The 8,339-nt window shown below is 39.0% G+C and overlaps 1 non-coding gene across 1 annotated transcript; it reads left to right on the top strand.

Annotated features, from left to right (window-relative positions):
• Window positions 1–5,634: 5,634 nt before the first annotated feature.
• On the top strand, window positions 5,635–5,741 carry LOC127078037 (small nucleolar RNA R71). Its single transcript, XR_007787785.1, has one exon. It is a non-coding gene; the product is annotated as a small nucleolar RNA R71 (small nucleolar RNA).
• Window positions 5,742–8,339: the final 2,598 nt, after the last annotated feature.

Raw genomic sequence — 8,339 nt, 5'->3', positions numbered from 1 at the left:
ACCCAAAGCGACTGCAATCTGTGTGATGATTCCACCAACATGGATGACTCTTTCGGTGGATCTAGAGATACCGCTGAGATTATTCAATAAAAAGTTCCCGCATGCTACTGGGCGAGACAGGGATGCGCAAAATAATAGGAAGATCTCCTCTTCACTTAGTAGTGTCTCTGCATCCGGTCTTCCCAGGAAGGAATGTGCTAACATCATCTGAAAATATCTGAAGGCTGGGTTATGTATGACATAAGATAATTGTGTAGATGGATCCTGGCTTCCGCCACCTGATATATCACTCCAAAACTTCTCCACTTCCTTACCCAGGAAATATCCCAAAGGTGTCTCCGGGATAGCATCAGGAGTAGTCTGGAAACCTAATAAGTCGCCGAACTCTTTCTGGCTGAAGGAGTACTCAACTCCAAAGAGCCTGAAAGCAGCATACCCATCTGGTCCAGAATATGGGTCGTAGTCGAATGAACTCAGGAACTCCAAAGGCAGGTTCCTATATGTGTTACTCAAGTCATCAACAAATTCGTCCCAGTGGAGTTGGTGGCTAAGGAATCGGATACTAGGCTCGATACCCAGTGCCTCCATACAATGCTGATCAGGGTAACATGTGGGTGCCATAGGGCGTTGGTATAAAGCAATGTAGCGCTGTCTCTGAGCATTGTCTCTATAGGCAACATGCATGTCATCAAAACCCTGCATCCTGTAAAAGTTAGGAAAGTGATCCTGAAAATACAAACCATTCAAACTTTAGTCTCAATGCAAAATAAGATAAAATAAAATAAAAATAAAAATAAATTTAAATAAATGCGAAAAAAGTAGAATGAAAAGAAAAATCATGGGTTGCCTCCCACGCAGCGCTTGTTTAACGTCATTAGCTTGACGGTTAGAATTTATACACCTGTAGTAGTATGAATCAGTGGATCAATCAGGGTATGGCTCGAGTAGTATGTTGGAATGTCTCCTCCTTCATAGAGCTTCAGTCTTTGTCCATTTACAATGAATGGACTACAAGTATCGTTCTTGATTTCTACGGCTCCGGATCTCAGAATCTTGGATACTTCGAAAGGACCAGTCCATCTTGAACGTAGCTTTCCAAGGAAGAGTCGTAACCTAGTGTTGAAAAGGAGAACAGAAACGCCTACATTGAAGTTTTTCTTTACTATTCTTTTGTCATGATAGGCTTTTGTCCTCTCTTTATATATTTTTGCATTCTCGTAGGTAGATTGCCTAAGTTCTTCTAATTTATGAATGTCCAGGGTACGCTTTTCTCTAGCGGCTAGGTAGTCTAAATTCAAAGTTTTAATGGCCCAATAGGCTTTATGCTCTAATTCGAATGGTAAGTGACATGATTTTCCATAAACTAGTTGGTAAGGGGTAGTTCCTATAGGGGTTTTGAAAGCGGTTCTATAGGCCCATAATGCTTCTTGAAGCTTCTGAGACCAGTCTCTCCTAGAAATAGAAACAGTTTTCTCTAGGATTTGTTTTATCTCCCTATTAGATACTTCTACTTGGCCACTAGTTTGTGGGTGGTACGGTGTTGCTACTCTATGCCTAACTCCATATTTTCTTAAAAGTTTGTCAAATATTCTCGATATAAAGTGTGATCCTCCATCGCTTATGACTAAACGTGGTGTTCCAAATCTAGGGAATATATAGTTTTTAAATAGTTTGATTACTACCCTAGTGTCGTTTGTGGGTGCAGCTATAGCTTCAATCCACTTAGACACATAGTCTACAACTACTAAGATATACCTATTTCCTAAGGATGGTGGAAAAGGTCCCATGAAATCTATACCCCATACGTCAAAGAGTTCTACTTCCTGAATTTTTCTTAGAGGCATTTCATCACGTCTTGAAATGTTTCTAGTGCGTTGGCATCTATCACACTTGATATTGAAAGCATAGACATCACGCCACATGGTAGGCCAGAATAGGCCAGCTTGAATAATCTTGGCGTATGTCTTAGAGGTGCTCGCATGTCCATCATAAGGTGCAGAATGACAATGCTCGATAATATTATTTACCTCTTCCTCTGGAACGCAACGGCGAAAAATGCCATCTTTACCCCTTTTGAAAAGGAGTGGTTCGTCCTAATAGAAGTTTCTCACATCGTGGAAGAATTTCTTCTTGCGGTGGTAGTCAAGATCAGGGGGTACTATATCAGCAGCTAGGTAATTAACGAAATCTGCATACCAGGGTACGTTACTTATTGCTAAGGAATTTTGGGGGTGCTCATAAGGATCTAGGTTATTGTCTTCAATGGTTTCTACTTTAGCTATCAGTCTATCATAGGCGAAATCATCGTTTATGGGTACTAGTTCAGGTTTTAGATGTTCTAGCCTAGAAAGGTGATCGGCTACTACATTTTCAGTGCCTTTTTTATCTCTTATGTCTAAATCAAACTCTTGTAGTAATAGAATCCATCGGAGTAACCTGGGCTTGGCATCTTTTTTACTTAATAGGTAACGAATGGCAACATGATCGGTGTAAACAATAATTTTTGCTCCTACTAGATAAGATCTAAATTTGTCCATAGCGAAAACTACAACGAGTAATTCTTTTTCGGTTGTTGCGTAATTAAGTTGGGCAGCATCTAGGGTTCTACTGGCATAATAAATGGCATGTAATTTTTTATCTTTCCTTTGTCCTAGAACGGCTCCAACTGCATAATCACTAGCATCGCACATTATCTCAAAAGGTTCCGACCAATCGGACGGTTTCATAATGGGTGCAGAGATTAATGCTTGCTTTAAGAGATTAAATGCGTCATTACATTTTTCGTCAAAAATGAATTCAGCATCTTTCATTAAAAGTCCAGTTAAAGGTTTAGTTATTTTGGAGAAGTCCTTAATAAAACGCCGGTAGAATCCAGCGTGTCCAAGAAAGCTTCGGACTTCTCTGATGGTTTTTGGTGGTTTTAGGTTTTCTATAACTTCTATTTTAGCTTTATCTACCTCTATACCTTTTTCGGAAACTATATGTCCTAAAACTATTCCTTCGGTCACCATGAAATGACATTTTTCCCAATTTAGCACGAGGTTCACCTCCACGCATCTCTCCAGGATTTTCTCAAGGTTAGCAAGGCAATTGTGAAAATTGAATCCGCAAACCGAGAAATCGTCCATAAACACTTCCATGATACCATCTAGGTAATCTGCAAAGATTGACATCATGCAGCGTTGGAAAGTAGCTGGGGCGTTACAGAGGCCGAAAGGCATTCGTCTGTAGGCAAAGGTTCCATAGGGGCATGTAAAGGTAGTTTTTTCTTGATCTTCTGGGTGAATAGGTATTTGGAAGAATCCAGAATATCCATCTAGATAGCAGAAGTAAGAGTGTCTGGCTAGACGCTCCAACATCTGGCCTATGAATGGTAAAGGGAAATGATCCTTCCTAGTTGCTTTATTTAATTTTCTATAATCTATACACATCCGCCATCCTCCTTCTAAACGTTTTGCTACGTGTTCACCTTTATCGTTTTGCACGACTGTGATGCCTCCCTTTTTAGGTACTACATGCACAGGGCTCACCCACTTACTATCCGAGATCTGATAGATTATACCTGCCTCAAGTAACTTAAGAACTTCCTTCTTAACAACATCACTCATTATAGGGTTTATTCTTCTCTGATGCTCCCTAGAGGGTTTTGAATCTTCTTCGAGCGAAATCCGATGCATGCATACGGATGGGCTTATACCTTTCAGGTCAGAGATATTATATCCTAAGGCTGAGGGATATCTTCGTAAAACGTCTAAAAGTTGGTTTGTTTCCTCATGGCTCAAGGTAGCACTAACTATAACTGGACGGTTCATCTTTTCATCGAGGAACTCGTATCTCAGGTTCTTAGGCAGTTCCTTAAGTTCTAAGGTTGGTTTCTTAGGGCATGGCATAGGATCTGGGGTAAGGGATAAACATTCGTAAAGGTTATCATTGATGTAAGGTTCTTTAAAGTCATCATCTTCCTTTATGGGGGTTGATGGTAACTTGATTGTTTTTATAATTTCTTTTTGTTCTAATTATCTAACACATTCATCAATGATATCTAAGGCATAACACGAGTCTCCCATCACAGGTGCCATAAGAAATTTCGAAAGTATAAATTCTATTTTCTCTTCACCTACCTCAAATGTCAACTTTCCTTTCTTGACATCTATTATGGCTCCTGCAGTCGATAAGAATGGTCTACCTAGAAGGATTGGTATATCATTATCCTCTTTGATGTCCATGATGACAAAATCAGTAGGGATAAATAACTGACCTATCCTAATAGGAACATCTTCCAAAATGCCTATCGGATATTTGACAGATCTATCGGCTAACTGAAGTGACATCTTAGTGGGTTGTAATTCTCCTAAGTTTAACCTCTCACAAACTGCTAAAGGCATTAAACTCACACTAGCTCCTAAGTCTAGAAAAGCTTTTTCGATGACATGATTACCCAAAAGGCAAGGAATGGAGAAATTTCCAGGATCTTTATCTTTCTTTGCTAATTTGTCCTCGGAAATAGCATTATATTCCAAAGGCTTCGGATCGTCAAGTCTACGTTTGTTGGTAAGGATGTCTTTCAGAAACTTTGCATAAGAAGGTATTTGGGTGATGGCTTCTGTGAAAGGGATTTCTACATGAAGTTTTTCTATAACTTTAATAAATTTTTGGTAGTGTTTATTGATTTGGGTTTGTTTGAGTCTTTGGGGATATGGTATAGGTGGTTTATATGGCGGGGGCGGTACGTAAATTTTATCTTTAGGTTTTTCTCCTTTCTCTCGACCTTCCTGGTTTTCAGATTCCTCTGGTTCCTTTACTTCGTTCGGGGGTTTGGTACATTCCTTAGAAGTTTCGGGTTCACTTAATCTTGGGTTTGGTGGCTCATCATAAGCGTTCCCACTTCTTAGGGTAATGGCATTGGCTTGTCCTCTCGGATTTTGTTGAGGTTGTCCAGGGAATTGTCCTCCAGGTGTAGTCTGAGGGGCTTGGTTTAAAGCTACCTGAGAGATCTGGGTTTCAAGCATCTTGGTATGAGTAACTATTTGGTCAACCTTGGTTCCTAACTGAGTAATCAATTCGTTAACATGAATGTTTTGGTTCATGAACTCCTTGTTTTGTTGGGTTTGAGCAGTGATAAAATTTTCCATAATTTTATCAAGGCTCGACTTTGGTGGTACGGGTTGCATAGGTTGATTTGATCTAGGGGCTTGATAACTAGGTCTCGGAGGTGCATTATTTTGGATAGGGATATTGTTTTTATAGGAGAAGTTCGGGTGATTCCTCCATCCAGGGTTATAGGTATTCGAGTATGGGTTCCCTTGGGTTCCACATATCTCACAATCCGACGAAACTGCGGCTACAGTATTCGGGTTCGTGCACATATGCTCGACCTTAAGGGCTAATGCGTCCATTTTAGTCTGCATCATGTCTATAGAGCTTAGTTCATGCACTCCTCCTTGGGCTTCCTTTTTCTCAACTGTCACTCGTTCGACTCCCCATGATTGATGGTTTTGAGCCATGTCTTCGATGAGGGCACTAGCTTCAGGATAAGGTTTGTTCATCAGAGCACCGCCTGCGGCAGTGTCGATGGTCATCTTTGTGTTATAATGAAGTCCGTTATAGAAGGTTTGAATGATTAACCAGTTTTCTAAACCATGATGTGGGCATGCTCGTAACAACTCTTTATATCTCTCCCAAGCTTCGAACAACGATTCTCCATGGATTTGGGTAAATCTAGTTATATGGTTTCGAAGAACGGCGGTCTTACTCGGGGGAAAATATATAGCAAGAAAAACTCTTCTAAGGTTATCCCAAGTCGTAATGGAATTGGGTGGAAGGGAATCTAACCATGATAGAGCTTTATCTCTGAGGGAAAAAGGAAATAATCTTAAACGTATTGCCTCAGGAGAAGCTCCATTGGTTTTAAAAGTATCTTCTAATTGAAGAAATATTTTTAAATATTGGTTAGGGTTCTCGTTAGCGAGACCCGCGAATTGTCTCTGTTGCACTAGTTGCAACAAGGATGGTTTAAGTTCAAAATTATTAGCTGGGATGATCGGGTTTACTATACTAGAACTAGGTTCTTCGTTAGATGGTTGAGTGAAGTCCTTAAGAGGTCTTTGGTTTTGATCTTCGGCCATAGCTCTCTTAATTCTATGAAAGAATAAACGTGCATGAGCGTAACGTTCAGGTTCCGCCAGAGAGTATACTAAGCTTAAACTTCCGGTGCTGCGAGTTCTTCGCATTGACCGGCGGGAAATAACCTAAGTCTAAACGATATAACAACAGGAAAATGAAATTTGACGAAATCGGTCCCCGACAACGGCGCCAAAAACTTGATGCGTTGGAAAACTTGATGTTCGCAAGTATACGAACGCGTCAGAGTAATATAAAAGATTATCGTATCCACAGAGACCAAGTGTCAATCTATCGTTGTCTGTCGTTATGGTGTTTATCAAAGGCGGTCAAAATAAGTGTTTTGTAGTGTGCAATAAAAAGTAAAGTATTGAAATAGAATATAATTAATAAAGACAGGGTCGAATGTAATTCACGTAATCAATTGATAATCCAAGTACTTGCTAATAGAACTACTTATGGGCAATGTTTCCTACTTTGAAAAGAACTAATTTAACAGGAACTGTCGCTTTCGCGTATTCAGAACCGAGTTGTACTCCCTAATCAAACCCTTTTATTGTCATTGCGTTAGAGTAGTAAACCTATTTTTAAGAAATATAGTATCTTGACTAAGTTGAAAAGTATTATAACCTGGATTTCTTAACCAAAAGAGGTTCTCACGAACCAAACTCTAAACTTATAAACGCGTCCGAAAATAGTTTTAAAATCTCTTTTCTTCTTGATGTTAAAAACTCCTAATGAACTAAACAAAGCGCTTTCGCTGTTTTTGAAATAGTTCAAAACAATTAAGTTTATAAAGACGTTGGACGACTTTCGATCTTACCCAACGGAATTGAAGTGCGGGAAAACTTAAGTTGAAAGTTACAATAGCCCTTTAAGTGTTTCTACGAACAATTGTACAGATTACTAGTTTAATTACGATCCTTACATTCTAGCCTTATAAATTTAGCTAGACATGGTAAAGTAAAAGTGCATTAAAATAAATAAAAGTAGTGCGAGTGCGGAAAGTAAATAATTTAAAGCGAGTGCGGGAAATAAATTAAGTAAAGCAAGTGCGAGGAAATAAATAAAGTAAAAGCGAGTGCGGGAAATAAATAAAGTAAAGCGAGTGCGGGAAATAAATAAAGTAAAAGCGAGTGCGGGAAATAAATAAAGTAAAGCGAGTGCGGGAAATAAATAAAGTAAAAGCGAGTGCGGGAAATAAATAAAGTAAAAGCGAGTAATAAAAACCTGCTTCAATCGGAGGGCTGAGTAAATTGCAATGCAGAAAAGAAAATGGTGGCAGGATTAACTTCCTTCCAAAGTGCTCCAAACTCGATTACAGACTCTATCACAGACTTGATGACACAATTGTGGTAACACTCCAATGCGAAGTGATTACCACTATAAAATACTGAATATATGCCTAAGTGAAACAAAGTTGCTTCTGAGTTTGCCTCTGCTCTAAGTTTGGATGATTGTAAAACTGAATTCGCGTTTCTATTTATAAGAAAATAAAAAAGGTGGAATTTACTTGGATGCCCTTCAACTTGAAAATAGAGGAAACCGTTTCCTTCTTGTGGCGCCCGCCACAAGGCTATGGCGCCCGCCACAAGCACAAAGTGGGGCGCCTTAGTGGATGAAGTGGGGAAACGTGGGAGTTGAGGAAGTTGGACTTGGACACGTCATGGCTTGGTCTGTGGCGCCCGCCATGGGGTAGGCCATAAGCACAAAATGCTGAATTTTAGGGTTTTTAGCCCTTTTTCACTCCTTTTCTCGATCGGGGCTCCGATTAAAGTAAAAACCTGTAAACAAAGAAAAACATAGCAATAACACATTAAAATGATAATAAAACAACTAGAATGCATGTGAAATCGGAGTCAAAAAATACGTAAATTTTAGTGTGATCAGCCATTGATCTTGTTTAAATTGTTTTAATCTTGGGCGTTGGTTGTGATTACCACGCGTGTGGCGCGCTGAATAAGTTCCACCATGGAAAGCGCGTTTCCATCCACTTAATCTGCCACCTCAATTAATGAGGGAGATCAAGTGGTCCACGTTTTTTTGATTTTTTGATTTCCATTTTATTTCATTTGATTTTCATTAATTCATATTAATTTTAATATTGATCCAAAAAATATGAGAGTTTCACCAAAAAAATTTAAATAAATTTGACATTCATATTTTGAATTAAAATTATTTTTTGGATCATTATTAATATTTTTCATGATTTAATTGAT

This window comes from Lathyrus oleraceus, chromosome 4, assembly GCF_024323335.1.
Source record: "Lathyrus oleraceus cultivar Zhongwan6 chromosome 4, CAAS_Psat_ZW6_1.0, whole genome shotgun sequence".
NCBI lineage: Eukaryota > Viridiplantae > Streptophyta > Magnoliopsida > Fabales > Fabaceae > Lathyrus > Lathyrus oleraceus.
The sequence above is the reverse complement of the archived record's forward strand: the minus strand, read 5'-3'. Positions and strand labels throughout refer to the sequence as shown.